The sequence below is a fragment of the Bufo gargarizans genome, chromosome 4 (genome assembly GCF_014858855.1).
Source record: "Bufo gargarizans isolate SCDJY-AF-19 chromosome 4, ASM1485885v1, whole genome shotgun sequence".
Classification (NCBI taxonomy): Eukaryota; Metazoa; Chordata; class Amphibia; order Anura; family Bufonidae; genus Bufo; species Bufo gargarizans.
In genome coordinates, this window is record NC_058083.1 from 105,159,994 (window position 1) to 105,177,922 (window position 17,929).

Consider the following 17,929-nt stretch of genomic DNA (forward strand, 5'->3'; position numbering starts at 1 on the left):
GTCCTGTCCCGGGACGAAAAAGCGTATGCTGCAGTTGAGCAGGACTTGGAATAAGCACAAGCTGAACTCAGGATGAGATTAACTGAAACACAATACATTAATTTTGAAAAAAGATTAAGCAAAAAATTAACTGTGACCCAAATGGAGATTAAAGAACGCAAAAGGGACAAGTTCTTGAGAGACAAAAATGACTATGAAAGTGATAAAGTGTTTGATTGGAACAAAAAGGGGGGCCACTCTAGACGTACCCCACGCCGAACCCAAGGTGATTTCTGGACAACGGACTCCAGTCAATCAGAAAGTGGGGCGAATGTTCGCCCTAATCGTGGCCCCCCTTTAGGAAAATAACCCGAAGGGGGAGAGGGAGCCACAAAAGAAAAAAGCAATCAGATTTACAAATCCATGAGAAGGAGGAGACAGGTCTCATGGAAGCAGTAGAGACTACTGCTTCTGTATCTTCCCAGTGCGATTTTCCTCATGTTGTGGTCAATCTCACCTCGTATGAGTTGCTTCCGAGCTGTCTCTCACTCCTCCGTCGAGGGCTGGGATACAGTTTAGTGGAACAAATCAGTTTGGTAGATTTGGATAAGGCAATACGTAAATTATTTCTTAAGAAATTGTTTACAGAGAGTAGTCAAACAGGTCCCCCACCCCTGCCGGGGGAGGTCCCGGCACACATGACATGTGCTGATTTCCACCTTAAACAGCGCTTTAATCAGGAAGAAATAGAATACGTGAATTTTCTTGCTGAGATTGAGAGTACATCAGATACGGCCCTTGTAGATCAAATCGGGTTTTTGGGTGGCATCAGGTCCACTTTTCTCCCTCCCATGCCGACCGTTTCTGCCATAGACCTCTTCCACAAAAAAGTGGCACCTCCCAATATTACTCGTGAGGAATGGCTGGCCCTTAAATGGCCTAGTGGGTTAGATGACGTAGTCATAAAGCCCACCGACAAGGGAGGGAATGTGGTCCTGATGACCAGGGATTATCGCATGTGCAAGTGCATTTCCTCAAGCTACGTCCCCCACCATGCTATTTATTATTATAAATTCGCATGATAATGATGTGTCAATGAAACAGGAAGACCTGGATGATCATGCCTATATACGTTAGCTTTTGGAGTCACACTCCTATGATGCAATTGCGAGTGCATTTCCTCAAACTACATTCCTACCATGCGATTTATTATTATGAATTCGCATGATAATGATGTGTCAATGAAACCGGGAGACCTGGATGATTATACCTGCATATGTCAGCTTCAGGAGTTACACCCCCATGACGCATTTGCGAGTGCATTTCCTCAAGCTACGTTTCCATCATGTGATTTATCATCATGAATTCTCATGATAATGATGTGTCAATGAAACAGGGGGACCTGTATGATCATGCCTGTACACGTTAGCTTCAGGAGTTACAACCTTATGATGCAATTGCGAGTGCATTTCCTCAAGCTACGTTCCCATCATGGGATTTATCATCATGAATTCGCTTGATGATGATGTGTCAAAAAGTGTCCTGTCTGACCCAGGAAGAAGTACATCAGCGACTTAAAAAGATTAAAATAGACATTGGCTACAGAGTAAGAAGCCACTTGGGAACTTCAAATGTGGCACTTGTTCCTTTTGTCAACATAATTCACGGAGCAAGATGTTTCATCTTGGTGAGGTCACATATAAAGTTAAAGATTTCATTACTTGCCGAACGTCTTTTGTGGTTTATGTCATTATTTGTACATGTTGTGTGTTCTATATTGGAAAAACTATAAGACCCCTTTTTTAGTGGGTGCGAGAGCACCTAGGCTCTATTAGAACGGGACGGGGGTCTCCCCGCCTAGTTGAACATGTCCGTGCGGTCCATGGCAGTGTTCCAACGTGCCTCTCCTTTGCAGGTATTGAGGCTGTGGGGCCCATCCCTAGGGGTGGTGACCTCCACCGTCTCTTACTGCAGCAGGAGGCGCGTTGGATCATTAGAACTAATGCCACGGGTCCGCATGGCCTTAATGACAAAAATTACATGGCCGTGTTTCTTTGAATACATCCTGTATGCTTGTATATTTAGTAATTTACGTTCTGTTTATGTCCTATTCTCTCATATATCCCTACCTTGAGCTTTCTTTTTTGCTTACATACATTGGTTCACATTGAATTTCGGCGCTGATTCCTTGGATTTTCTGGATGTAAGGGTCACCACTGAAAATGGTGCTCTTTGCACCACAGGCTTTCGCAGGCTTTGCTCCACCAGACCAGCTTCCATCCCTCTGCGGTAAAGGATGCGGTCCCTTTCGGGCAGTTCATCCGCCTCCGCGAGAATCAACAGCACTGATGATGGCTATTTTAGGCAGGCCCATCAACTAAAAGAGAGATTCTTAGAGAGGGGCTAACCACATAGGGACGTCCTTGAAGCCTTACATCGTTCTAGTCATTATACACCCCACAACCTCCTAAATGACAGGATGAAAGAACGTGACAGTGACAGATTCACGCTTGCTTTCAAGTTTAGTCCTGCTGCTGATATAGTGAGACAAGCAGTGTTAGGTAATTGGGACCTCCTTAAGGGTGACTCTAGTCTGGGGGACTTGGTATCTAAAAAAAACATTAATTAGCTCAGGGATCTCATTTGGTACCTCATTGGGTACCTCAGGGATCTGTTCTGGGACCCATATTGTTTAATATCTTTATCAGCGAAATTGCAGAAGGCCTCGATGGTAAGGTGTGTCTTTTTGCTGATGACACAAAGATTTGTAACAGGGTTGATGTTCCTGGAGGGATACACCAAATGGAAAAGGATTTAGGAAAACTAGAGGAATGGTCAAAAATCTGGCAACTAAAATTTAATGTGGATAAGTGCAAAATAATGCACCTGGGGCGTAAAAACCCAAGAGCAGAATATAAAATCAGTGATACAGTCCTAACCTCAGTATCTGAGGAAAGGGATTTAGGGGTCATTATTTCAGAAGACTTAAAGGTAGGCAGACAATGTCATAGAGCAGCAGGAAATGCTAGCAGAATGCTTGGGTGTATAGGGGGAGGCATTACCAGTAGAAAGAGGGAGGTGTTCATGCCGCCCTACAGAGCACTAGTGAGACCTCATTTGGAGTATTGTGCGCAGTACTGGAGACCAGATCTCCAGAAGGATATCGATACTTTGGAGAGAGTTCAGAGAAGAGCTACTAAACTGGTACATGGATTGCAGGATAAAACTTACCAGGAAAGATTAAAGGACCTTAACATGTATAGCTTGGAAGAAAGACGAGACAGAGGGGATATGATAGAAACTTTTAAATACATAAAGGGAATCAACAAGGTAAAAGAGGAGAGAATATTTAAAAGAAGAAAAACTGCTACAAGAGGACATAGTTTTAAATTAGCGGGGCAAAGGTTTAAAAGTAACATCAGGAAGTATTACTTTACTGAGAGAGTAGTGGATGCATGGAATAGCCTTCCTGCAGAAGTAGTAGCTGCAAATACAGTGAAGGAGTTTAAGCATGCATGGGATAGGCATAAGGCCATTCTTCATATAAGATAGGGCCAGGGGCTATCCATAGTATTTAGTATATTGGGCAGACTAGATGGGCCAAATGGTTCTTATCTGCCGACACATTCTATGTTTCTATGTTTCTATGTTTCTATTACGTTTAGGAAATGTCACACCCTCAGAGACAAATTAGTTCATAGCGTGGTGAGACGACCTAAACAAATGGATTGGCTACAGAGTAAGAAGCCACTTGGGAACTTCAAATGTGGCACTTGTTCCTTTTGTCCACATAATTCACGGAGCAAGATGTTGCATCTTGGTGAGGTCACATATAAAGTTAAAGATTTCATTACTTGCTGAACGTCTTTTGTGGTTTATGTCATTATTTGTACATGTCGTGTGTTCTATATTGGAAAAACTATAAGACCCCTTTTTGAGTGGGTGCGAGAGCACCTAGGCTCTATTAGAATGGGACGGGGGTCTCCCCGCCTAGTTGAACATGTCCGTGCGGTCCATGGCAGTGTTCCAACGTGCCTCTCCTTTGCAGGTATTGAGGCTGTGGGGCCCATCCCTAGGGGTGGTGACCTCCACCGTCTGTCTCTTACTGCAGCGGGAGGCGCGTTGGATCATTAGAACTAATGCCACGGGTCCGCATGGCCTTAATGACAAAAATTACATGGCCGTGTTTCTTTGAATACATCCTGTATGCTTGTATATGTAGTAATTTACGTTCTGTTTATGTCCTATTCTCTCATATATCCCTATCTTGAGCTTTCTTTTTTGCTTATATACATTGTTGCGCAGTATATGTGTGCGCACATGTGGTCTCTTTGTTTCTGTTTGGTTTTAATTGTATCTCTGTTCACCTGTGGAGCGTCTTGCCGTCACCATAGCGATGGTCGGGCTGACGCCTATTTGTAGCACGGCTGTGAGCAGAGACGTCACAGCGGTCCAAGGAAGAGCTAGTCACATCGCGAAACGGCCGTCACCGCCGACCAGCAGTGAAGGGCATACCTGCTCCCCAGCTTGCCAACCTTCATGTTATATGAATTAAAAAGCATTGGAGTTTTTTGCATGACAGTGGTGAGTGCCGCAATCTTTTCTACCTACCATATATCCAATACACCTATATGTATGGCCATTGATTGACTATTTTAACTATTTACCTACATAGGTTTAGAGTGTGATTGCGACCCCTCTTTTCCATTTTTCTATTTGCAGGTTCCTTTACCCTGCTTGGGGAATTTTGCAATTTTTAGGTATATTCATGTGTTTTTAAGGGGTCATTTTATTTGCCTTATTTGTGTTATTTTATCTTATGTATTAAAATAGACTTTTCCCGAATAAAACACTAAAACAGGAGGGTAGCACAGAAGCACTGAAAAACTATAAGGAAAAAAATAGAACATGTAAAAAACAAATAAAAGCGGCCAAACTAGAGACCGAGAGATTAATTGCCAAAGAGAGTAAAACTAACCCTAAAATGTTCTTCAATTATATAAATGTTAAAAAGTATAAATCTGAAGGTGTAGACCCTTTAAAGAGTAATGAGGGGGGAGTCGCAGAGAGCGACGAGGAGAAAGCAAAGCTGTTAAATATTTTTTTCTCCAATGTATTCACTGAGGAAATTAAACTGTCAGATGACTTGCTGAATGTTGAAATAAATTCCCAATTAAAAGTGTCCTGTCTGACCCAGGAAGAAGTACATCAGCGACTTAAAAAAATTAAAATAGACAAATCGCCAGGACCGGATGGCATACACCCCCGTATCCTAAGGGAATTAAGTAATGTCATAGCCAGACCCTCATTTCTGATATTTGCAGATTCTATACTGACAGGAAATGTCCCACAGGATTGACGCATGGCAAATGTGGTGCCAATATTCAAAAAGGGTCCAAAAACAGAGCCTGGAAACTATAGGCCGGTAAGTTTAACATCTGTTGTGGGTAAACTGTTTGAAGGTTTTCTGAGAGATGCTATGTTAGAGCATCTTAACGGAAATAAGCAAAACACGCCATATCAACATGGCTTCGTGGGGGATCGGTCATGTCAAACTAATTTAATCAGTTTCTATGAGGAGGTAAGTTCTAGACTTGACAGCGGCAAATCAATGGATGTTGTATATCTGGACTTCTCCAATGAATTTGACACTGTACCACATAAAAGGTTAGTATATAAAATGAGAATGCTCGGACTGGGAGAAAACGTCTGTATGTGGGTAAGTAACTGGCTCAATGATAGAAAACAGAGGGTGGTTATTAACAGTACATACTCAGATTGGGTCACTGTCACTAGTGGAGTACCTCAGGGGTCAGTATTGGGCCCTATTCTCTTCAATATATTTATTAATGATCTTGTAGAAGGCTTGCATAGTAAAATATAAATTTTCGCAGATGACAGTAAACTGTGTAAAGTAATTAACACTGAAGAGGACAGTATACTACTACAGAGCGATCTGGATAGATTGCAGGCTTGGGCAGATAAGTGGCAGATGAGGTTTAACACTGACAAATGTAAAGTTATGCACATGGGAAGGAATAATGCAAGTCACCCGTACATACTAAAAGGGTAAAACACTCGGTAACAGTGACATGGAAAAGGATCTAGGAATTTTAATAAACAGTAAACTAAACTGCAAAAACCAATGTCAGGCAGCTGCTGCCAAGGCCAATAAGATAATGGGTTGCATCAAAAGGGGCATAGATGCCCATGATGAGAACATAGTCCTACCACTTTACAAATCATTAGTCAGACCACACATGGAGTACTGTGTACAGTTCTGGGCTCCAGTGAACAAGGCAGACATAGCAGAGCTGGAGAGGGTCCAGAGGAGGACAACTAAAGTAATAACTGGAATGGGGCAACTACAGTACCCTGAAAGATTATCAAAACTAGGGTTATTCACTTTAGAAAAAAAGACGACTGAGGGGAGATCTAATTACTATGTATAAATATATCAGGGGTCAGGACAGAGATCTACCCCATCATCTGTTTATCCCCAGGACTGTGACTGTAACGAGGGGACATCCTCTGCGTCTGGATGAAAGAAGGTTTGTACACAAACATAGAAGAGGATTCTTTACGGTAAGAGCAGTGAGACTATGGGACTCTCTGCCTGAGGAGGTGGTGATGGTGAGTACAATAAAGGAATTCAAGAGGGGCCTGGATGTATTTCTGGAGTGTAATAATATTACAGGCTATAGCTACTAGAGAGGGGTCGTTGATCCAGGGAGTTATTCTGATTGCCTGATTGGAGTCGGGAAGGAATTTTTTATTCCCCTAAAGTGAGGAAAATTGGCTTCTACCTCACAGGTTTTTTTTTTGCCTTCCTCTGGATCAACTTGCAGGATAACAGGCCGAACTGGATGGACAAATGTATTTTTTCGGCCTTATGTACTAATCCTCTCTCCGTGTGCTACTAGATGTAGAGTGCCTGTCTATATATCAGCTATCCATATTTTTTCTGACAGGGTGAGTAAGATAGACATAGAGCACCTAGTACATGATAGCAGACAGGTGAGCCACCTCAATTCTGAACATTATAGTTGTACCCTATGTTGCGCGACACGTGTCGTCATGTAGTCCTAGCCGAAAGCTGACCTACAGCAGTGAAGAAAAATGGCTGGGTTGTTATGGAAACCTGGAGTGAAACTGGGTGTATGTGGAGTCTAAGGGCCTGCCAGCTTCTATTGGCTGATAAGGGACATGTGACCATGTGTATGGCAGTTGGGATATGAAGAGAAAGACTTGCAGGCTTGTATTGGCTAGAGAGTTGTGACTCCCACAAGATTTATTTCCGGGTAGCAAGAGATGTGTATACCAAGTTTCGTTGAAATCGATGGTTGCGTTTTTGAGTGATCGTGGAACCCTATGTGTCCTTCTTTTTATCTACAGTATATAGATAATATTGATGAAGGAGAAGATCAGAAGGATGATGTTATACAGATTATTTTACCTTTTAATTTGTTTTACCTTTTAATGCACAATATAAGAAAATAGAACAGATTATAAAACGTCATTGGCATCATATTCTGAAAGATAAGGACATTAGCCTCTTGATAAATACTATTCCTCAAATAATTTATACAAAGGCCCCAAATTTCGGACCAAAAATAGCACCATCTATTAAAATAAAAAAGGGGAGATCAGTCTATGCATAATTGGCTCAATATAAAGGGATTTTTTAGATGTGAAAAATGTAATAATTGTAGGAATACCACATTCCCAAAAAAAGAATTCTTCACATGTAATAAACTAATGTTATATACATAATTAAATGTACCTGTAAAAAACAATACATAGGGAGGACGAAAAAGGTCACTCAAAAAGAGAATATCTGAACACATAGGGAATATGAGAAACGGATATGAGAAACATTCCTTATCCAAACACTTTAAACGGTTTCACAACAAAGACCCAGCAGGTTTGACCTTCGCTGGTAGAAACACATTGGAAAGGAGGGAATCATGTGACAAGGATGTCACGTTTAGAATCAAGGAGAATCTTTGATTTTAATACAATCATACCTGGGAAACTCAATGCTGAGTTGGACCTCTTTGGCTTCCTGTAGATTAGAGATGGGTGTCCTTCACTGATGGGAGATCGGAGTCAGGCTGTTTACCAGCACCCCGATCTCTCCTCAGTGGGAGGCCCCCATCTCCATCACATCAATGCACAGGCCTCTAGAAAAGAAGAAGCCTATTTGTTAGAAATAACTACAAGAGAACTATAATGAATAATAAGACATTGATTTGTCACATGATTACATCACTGTATAAGATTATGTCTATTTATTTATACATATTTGTTTTTATATATTTTCTATATATTTAAAAAATATATATTATTGATATTTAATTTTTATAATATTTTATAATATTTTACAATATATTGAAAACGAATATGGTACATAAGGTTCTTATTTGAAGTCAGGAGCAACTGTACACAACAAAAAACATATTCAGACAAAAAACGCATCAAAATTGCATGTGTTTTTAAGGTCACGGGAGATTTCATTGCGAACAAATAAGAAAGGGGACTTAAACTTTCAGATATATGAATGAAATAGTAATAATATATGCTCCCAAAATATCAAAACAAGTTGAGTTGATGGTAATTAAGAATCCATTTTGGATCTTGGGAAAGACTGAATATGGGCATATAAGTGGGTTGGATATATGATGAAACATGGCCACTGAAGAAGGAGTTAGACAAACTCCAAAATGCGTTTGGTATTACAGATGGAATAACAAAGATCCAGGACCCATAGAATACTCATCTATTGCCAGAATACTGTTTCCATTGAGGAAAAGTTGGTGCGCTCCAAGGACATTACAAATACCACTCAACTACAGCTGACCGGCCGAGTGTATTTGCATTGCACCGGTCATGCCCTGCTCGGGCTACGTGCGGAGGTCTGCCAGATTAGCAGCACGTGTCTAGTCTTTTGTTTTGTTTTGGAGTCAAGCTAGATCTGCCTCCCTTCAGGTGCAATGGGTGGGGTTGTTGGTTTAAATTACACCCACTCCCAGTGTTCCGTGCGGGTTATAGCTTCTGTCTGGCTCTGTGGAAGTAAGGAAGGAAGGATTGGCTTTTCCTGCTCAGAAAAGATAAGTTGGTTATTGTTTTCTTGTTGTTTGCTGTCTAGGCTGTTAGAGAGACGCCTTTCCCCTCCAGGTTCTGAGAGAGCAGGCTGGCTCTATTCTCCTTCACCATCTTAGGGATTTTAGGGTATTTGCAGCCCAGGCACGAGGACACATTATTCCCACCTTAAGAGTCTGAATGTGGGCATAGCAGTATAGGGAGAGCTGGTAGGGAAGTGTCAGGAGGTGACCCTGAATCCCAGCTTCTTGCCTAGATACTTGTTTGTTTATTTTTCTGTGTATCTGATGTCCTGTCCGCCGTGACAGCACCACGTGCACCTCCGAGAACAGCGATACCACATGAGACGCTGATACGGCGGGTAGTGGCGTCTGCCATACATGGAGGTGTGGAGGAAAGATAAGCCTCACTGTTACCTCACTAGTGCCACGTCGGACGCAGGTGGATTTACCCTATACCACCAACAGTGAGCACATCATACGGGTCATTATTAAATATCTGTTACTTTACCAAATACCTGCTGCCTTACTGCTACCACGTGGGACGTAGGGTCGGGTTACATTGTACCACCAACACTGAGTACAATATATGGATCAGCATTAAGTTCTTATTATCAAGGAAAGATTAATACAGGAGCATTTTTGACTGAATACACTAACAAATACTAACTCAATGCATTGAGATATTTTATCTTCATCTTCCTTTTCGTATGCGGTCAGAGTGTACTACCTCCTATTTACTGGAAAAACATTTATGTCATATCTGAACTTATGGTATTGGCTATAATATTTGCTACTTACATTCATTGTATCCATTCTTCTTTGTCTGTCATACATATAGTATATTAATCGACTATGGTGTTGATCGAGCACCAAAGTGCTTGTGTGCTCTACCGAGCACAATGGAAGTCAATGGGAGAACCCCAGGCACCCCCTGCTCTGAAGAAGAGATCATCAAAATGGTTTGGAAACAGCATTAAGAGGATGGCTGGATGCGTCTTGGACTCCTATTATCTACAACATACAATTGACAACCACGCAAAGGCTATATGAACAGCGCCATCTACAAACCGAGTTCCAAAAAAGTTGGGACACTATACAAATCGTGAATAAATACTGAATGCAATGATGTGGAGGTGCCGACTTCTAATATTTTATTCAGAATAGAACATAAATCACGGAACAAAAGTTTAAACTGAGAAAATGTACCATTTTAAGGGAAAAATATGTTGAATCAGAATTTCATGGTGTCAACAAATCCCAAAAAAGTTGGGACAAGGCCATTTTCACCACTGTGTGGCATCTCCTCTTCTTCTTACAACACTCAACAGACGTCTGGGGACTGAGGAGACCAGTTTCTAAAGTTTAGAAATAGGAATGCTCTCCCATTCTTGTCTAATACAGGCCTCTAACTGTTCAATCGTCTTGGGCCTTCTTTGTTGCACCTTCCTCTTTATGATGCGCCAAATGTTCTCTATAGGTGAAAGATCTGGACTGCAGACTGGCCATTTCAGTACCCGGATCCTTCTCCTACGCAGCCATGATGTTGTGATTGATGCAGAATGTGGTCTGGCATTATCTTGATGCAAAATGCAGGGTCTTCCCTGAAAGAGATGACGTCTGGATGGGAGCATATGTTGTTCTAGAACCTGAATATATTTTTCTGCATTGATGGTGCCTTTCCAGACATGCAAGCTGCCCATGCCACACGCACTCATGCAACCCCATACCATCAGAGATGCAGGCTTCTGAACTGAGCGTTGATAACAACTTGGGTTGTCCTTGTCCTCTTTGGTCCGGATGACATGGCGTCCCAGATTTCCAAAAAGAACTTCGAATCGTGACTCGTCTGACCACAGAACAGTCTTCCATTTTGCCACACTCCATTTTAAATGATCCCTGGCCCAGTGAAAACACCTGAGCTTGTGGATCTTGCTTAGAAATGGCTTCATCTTTGCACTGTAGAGTTTCAGCTGGCAACGGCGGATGGCACGGTGGATTGTGTTCACTGACAATGGTTTCTGGAAGTATTCCTGAGCCCATTCTGCGATTTCCTTTACAGTAGCATTCCTGTTTGTGGTGCAGTGTCGTTTAAGGGCCCGGAGATCACGGGCATCCAGTATGGTTTTACGGCCTTGACCCTTACGCACAGAGATTGTTCCAGATTCTCTGAATCTTCGGATGATGTTATGTCTCATGGATAGATTGATGGCTTGCATATACCTGGCTTTTGGCATATAGCCTTTGTGTGGTTGTTAATTGTATGTCATAAATAATAGGAGTCCGAGACACATCCAGCCATCCTTAATGCTGTTTCCAAACCATTTTGATGGGGTTTCCATCAATTTCTAACTTTTTTTTGTGAACCAGACACCCTCTCTTCTTCAGAGCAGGGGGTGCCTGGTTTGATGCTCAGGTCTCCCATTGACTTTCATTGTATCAAATTGTATTTGAGCACCCGCAGTATTCGGCCGAGCACTCGGATGTGCCGAGCAGCCAAGCATGCTCGCGCAACACTAATCAATACTACATTGAGATCATCCAGTTATATCTCTTATTTTTCATATGTGTATAATTCATATGTGTAAAATCATAGTGAACTAGTGGTATTAAACAATACCCCTTTTTTTCCCATATTAGTTATATGGTTGACAGACATTGTGATTTCATCAATTATACCATAGATGCAACGCAATATTAACGCGGTCCAACTTTAATTTTTTATTTATATATTTTTTACATCTTCATTTTTTTGGTTTGATATTTTAGCTTATATGTCTTTGTAGATGTATCAATAAATATGTATATGTTTGACATGACCTAATATACATGTGGTTATTGCTCATGAATGGTTCCAAGTGAAGAGTGCATGGCTATAAAAGTATATATGGTGAATGTTAATTAATAAGTATTTTATGAGGTATCACTTAAAAACAGAGAAATTCAAATTTAGAAAATAGTGAGTATTTATTTATTGTTACCCTGATTAACTCCTGAAAAGCCTCAATTGTAGCCTTAGATGCCGAGATCAGTAATGAACGTGGCATCTAAGGGGTTTAATGATGGGGGCGGCGCAATCACCGCTCCCCGTCAATTCATCAGGAATGAAATTTCTTTGTGTAATTCGGCAAAGCCGCAGAATCAAATTTTTCATAACTTTGCTTATCTCTACTTTATAATGTAATACCATACTCCTGTCTTTCTAGCACATTATCCTCTGTTACTAAGGCACAGGTTTCAGTAAGGGTAGCACTAATGTGCTCTAACGGCAGAGTTAGTGAATGTACAGTCCTGGTTTTCTTTCTGGGTCCCAGGGCTGACTGCAGAAATCTTACCTCGATTAGATCACTAGGATCCAATCAGAGGGAGAATCCCCATTGATCATGCTGTCGTCTCAGACTGCGGCAATAAAAGGGTTAACAGTTGGGACTGGAGCTATCTCCAAAAGGCTGCTCTAAGAACCAGCGCTGTTAGTTACAGTTCATTCAGTAGGTGGTCCTTAAGAGGTTAAAAGTCACAAATTTTGTCACAATCTAGGACTTACAACAAGTTTTGGACTTTTTTATGCGAGAAAAACTGTTAGAGCGATAATAAATATCCCCATTAGGTGTCTTTCACACAAGTGATATGGATTGTGTCAGGATCTGTTCTGGAAAAAACTTTTTCTGCTATTCAGCGTTTTTGTTTTTTCCATCGAGATTGAATCCAGATTGTAGGCGTTATTCACACACGTAAAGAAAAACTGAAGCATAACAATCTACATCTCCCAGCAACCATCAGTGAAAAATGCATTGCATCTGTTTTTCCTGCAGGCCCTGATCACTTGTATGGAGCCAGAGCGACATGAAAAACACACAATATAGAACACACTGCGATCTTTGGTGAATGCAAAGATGATGCATGAAAAATGTGCACAGACCCCTGAAATGAATGGGTCAGGATTCAGTGCAGATGCTATGCTATAGTTCGCAACACGCACTGCAAGCGGACAGAAAACTTGCTCATGTGAAAGTTTAGTGTTCAAAAGTAGACATTTACTTTACTTTACTTATTTCCCCAGCAACTGGCTGATTGCAGTAAGAAACTACAGCTCTCAATATTAATTTCCACTTTATAGCATAAAATGTCCTAAATATCTTATTTTATTAAATGTGACGCACTGATTTTATTTTCATATCTACACCACCTCCCCAGCAAGTGATATGTGTACGTAACTTGAGTATCAAGAATTTTGCAAATACTATCTACTACTTTGCAGCTATACATAGCACATAACAGATCGAGGTGTGATCTGAGGTCAGATAATTGCTGTGCTTTATTGCTGGGTTGTATTCCACCATAAAATATCTTTTTAAGATCACTCAAATTCTTATTTATCTTCAAAAGTGTATGAACACCACAAAGTCATACAAATCAGTTAATGCATGGAATTGCAGACTTGCCATGACGATTGGCAGAAAATGCTGAACCTGATCACATAATCTCTAATTTACCATTGTGGGTGCGATTTATCATTTAGCATGTGATCTGCTAGCATAAACTACAGTAATGTGACACTTGCACTCAGTTCACCATATGTGGACAGTGAATGCAGTCTGTGCCTTGCCTTACCTTGCAGGGCCATCGTGCCAACATTAGCACCTGGGCTGCACCTCACCTTCTACCCACACAACCTGCAAGTCCCCCAGTGATTGTATAAAAAATTCCCACACTGCCAAGTATGGCATTTTCCCTCCACCACTGTGTGATGCCTGCTTGCCACTGCTTTTATGAACTTGTGCATTGCCACTGTCTTCCTCACGGGCAGTCTCCCATATAGCAGATTGGGTACCTCTTCCACGTATGGCTGCAGATCTTCCAATGCATCCACCCTGCTGTCTCACAAGCCACGCTGCCACCCTGACCCCCTGATGATGACAATGCCCCCTCTTTACCCAGCTCCCACGTGCGATCATCATCTACATGTCGTAATAGAAGTCTATGGCCTGTATAACGGATCCGTCACGTTTCCGTTATGCAGGAGAGGATCCATTTTGCAGCCCATAGACATTATGACGGAATGCCTCTAAAGGCATTCCGTTATGCATTCCGCCATAGAATTGCGTTATGTTCCGTGGTAACGGAATCCATAACGCAATTTACCTTTTACCACCAAACGAAGCGTGAACGAATTTCAAAATATGAAATTTGCTAATCTCTAGTAATGTCCTTGAGCCTAATTCTTACATTTAAGGAAGTAGAACTTTTTTTGTTTACTTGTTTATTCTAGTAGTTGGAGTAGTTCAATTTTCAGGTACAAAGAAATTAAGTCGGCCGACGCATAGACATAGACACAATGCGGTATCTATGGAGATCTGAAAGACCCCTCCCAAATATCTTTATTAATATAGAAAAATATATTAATGGCAAATAGCTCACTCCTCTTCAAATCTGGAATAGGTGCTCTAGTCTCAGCTGATTCACTCTATCAAACAAAGGAAGTATTCACAATGTGGTTTGAGACTGGCACTCCCACGTGTGAGTAATGGCAATTATATCCGAAATATTCACAATATTTATTATATAACACAAGATAAAAACTGATCATAAAATATACTAGAATAAATAATAGAATATAATAAAAATGAAAATAAAAAGAGTCCAATGATAATATCAAAAAATGGTAAAAATCCCTAAATAGAGGTAAAAAAATGTAGGGATTTTTACCATTTTTGATATTATCATTGGACTCTTTTTATTTTCATTTTTATTATACAATTCTTATATTTTCATTATTCATTTGCTAAGGATATCTGCTGCAGCTATAATATAAGTTTTTAGTATATTTTACGATCAGTTTTTATCTTGTGTTATATAATAAATATTGTGAATATTTCAGATATAATTGCCATTACTCACACGTGGGAGTGCCGGTCTCAAACCACATTGTGAATACTATCTTTATTAATATTCCTTTATGATAATAGGAGAAACTGTGTGTTTCTGGGCGGTTACAATACTTTATAATCAACGTGGAGCATTACATAATTGCACATGATAGCCTATTCTATTGGCAACATCTTGCAGTCCTAAAACTGGGTAACAGTTCATTTGACAGATTCTGGTATATATTTGGACTTGTATAAAAAAAATATTTTCCAGAGTTTCTGAGAACATAGATAGATATCAGCTCACATTATTGACCATCTGTTATCAGGTCATTGCATCCCAAATTGGATGAAATAAATTGCACAAGTTACCAGTACTATTACAGTTGTGCCAGCACAGGTACAGATGGCCTTCAGAATATGTCCTAAGACCTAGAAATTATTAACAGTGGAATAAATGATAACTTCACAGTGAATATTCTTTTTAGAGAAATAAGGTTTACCTATATGAATATATGCACAATATAATCATGCATGTTATAGAGAATTTCTGACAGTGACCCCATTACTCTCACTATAGCTAATCGGGTGATGAAAGACAGCGCATGTCCAATTTCATTAAGCAATTTAACATTTATATTTTCTTAAAGGAAATATGTCACATTGAATAAGCTGATCTGACTGTGGGCAGCATATGGTAGACCTAGCGGAACAGAACAGCTTGATCATTTTGTGGGAAAAGAGCTCATAAATTATTGTAATCTCTCTTCATTCTAGATTCAGGAGTCCGGTGGGCGGTCCTGCTCAATGACTGACAACTATCTCTGCATGTACATTCAGACATGGAAGGCTTTGATTCATGCAGTATGGCCACGTACTGGGCCTCTAAACCCCAAATGAGAAGGGATTTAAAGGGGTTGTACAGGATTAGAAAGAGATGGCTGATGTCTTCCAAAAACAGCATCACGTCTATTCACAGGATGCCTATTCACAGTTCAGTCTCATTCATTTCAATAAGGGCTCATTTATACAAATGTATGGCCGTCACGCAATACATAGCATCGGCCGTGTGGACTGCATGCTGCGGATGCAGACCTATTGACTTGAATGGGTCTGCAATCTGCAAAATATGACAAAAGATAAGACATGTCCTATCTTTTGCGAAGCAGAGGCACGGATCGGAAGCCCAGCGAAACCGTCAGAAGCCCTTCCATGGGCTGTCAGGACCATGCCTCCACACTGCAAAAGTTAGGACATGTTCTATGTTTTGAGGATCGCTGATCCATTTAAGTCAACCAGAGCACGCCGACCATACAGTCCCGTAAAGCTGAGTAGTAATACCAGACACAACCTATGGATCAGTGTGGCAAAGCCATGTTTAGATACTGCTTCACAACCCTTTTAGGTGATTAAAGGGACACTGACAGGCCTTCTGAGCATAATTAGCTCTTTATATGCCCCCTAGGTCTTATAATAAGTTTCCAATTCATATAAGTATTATCCCTGTGCGCATTGTAAAACATTAAAAATAATCTTTATAATCACCTGTCCTTTCTGCCCAAGGGGCATTCTTTGTGCCGCATTTGTGCCCAGCCGCGTCCCAACTGCCGGATCCTTAGACATGCCCATCTCATTAGTATAATGAGCCCCAGAGGAGCCAGTGCACATAATGGGAGTGACAGTGGCCCTGATGAGATGTTATGTCATGCTGCACTCCCTCAGACCATTGTTCCCCAGGTTGTCAGTGCATTGGAAAGTGGTTTGTAAAATCAGGTCCCGAGCTACTTGAGAAACCTTAGCGCGGTGCTCAGGCTCAGACATGTCCTCCAAGCAGGATATGTTGGCTAATCTCTCAAATTTACACCAGTGTGAGGATTAGTAAGACCGCAGAGTGCACCTGTCTTGATAGGCACAGAAGCATGGGAGCGTCTGACGTGTGACGCTAGACTCCGCCCCCCGCCCCCCTGCACGCTGGCTGCCCAGATTGCCCGCTCGCTGAGCCTGCTGAGCCTCCTGTGGAACGTCGCCTGAGATGCCGATGCCTGGGTCCTGACCTCTGCCTGCCGCCGCTGGGAGCTGCTTGACGGAGACACCGCCGTCCGGGTGGTGAGTCACTGAGTCACTGAAGCAGTTGGTGGTGAGAATCGGAGGAGCGGAGAGGATCCGTATCAGTGGAGGTGGTGAGCTAATGGAGCTAGAGCGGCTGGGACTGTGAATGTCCCATGTGAATCGGGGGTGAAAGACGGAGATCGCAGTGTTTTGTTTAAAGTCTGCTGGATTGTCTGCCCCCTCTCCCTATGGAGTGAGCCATCGTTTTTGCCCTTTTGAATCTGTATGGTTGCCCCCCACTGTGTAATAAACAGTGCCAGAGAAAAAGGGGTGAAGAAAGAAAGAAAGAAAGAAGGACAGTGTGGAGAGAAAGGGGGTGGTAGGAGTGAATATAGAGGGGCTGGAAATTGGAGTGGGGAGAACAGAGGATGGAGGTTGAGGTGCAAAATTTAGGGGTTGAGTGTTTTCCTAGCTTGACTTTGACTAACCCTCTGAAGAAGTTCTTTTATAGGACTGACCTCTAATCTTCCTAACATTTATTAATACCTCCAAACTCTCCCAAATTAAACAGGGACTAATTCATTCTTACATTTACCCAGCTTTACCCTTGTATTTAATAGTGTAAGTGGACATTTGTTTCGACGAATATCCGTGACGTCTCCATTTCCTTTTTTTTGTGGAAAGGTGGACACTATCCTTTGACTAACCATGTCCGACTTCTCTGGATAATAGGAAAACGTCTACAACTTTGTTGCTGGACTCGTTCTCCCCTTCTTTTTTTTTTTTCCCCCTCTCCCCTTGTAACATTTTTTTTTTTCTTTTTTTTCCTTTTTTTTTGACTAAGTTGATTGAGTAGGTTATGTCAAATTGATTGATTTTTGTAATAGTTCAGTATATTGCAAAATTCAGTGGTATCAGTGGTATCATATTCAG

The 17,929-nt window shown here is 41.3% G+C and overlaps 1 protein-coding gene across 4 annotated transcripts in view; it reads right to left on the bottom strand.

The window, feature by feature from the left end:
* LOC122935669 (beta-galactoside alpha-2,6-sialyltransferase 1-like) overlaps nt 1-17,929 on the bottom strand; it is a 418,780-nt gene that overhangs the window by 302,836 nt on the left and 98,015 nt on the right. The window contains exon 1 of one of the 4 annotated variants that reach the window (XM_044291491.1): nt 497-536. The exons of the other annotated variants lie outside the window; for them this stretch is intronic. The gene's annotated coding sequence lies outside the window, so the exon portion shown is untranslated. Of the gene's footprint in view, nt 1-496; nt 537-17,929 lie in introns of those variants that run through there. 4 annotated transcript variants of the gene reach the window in all.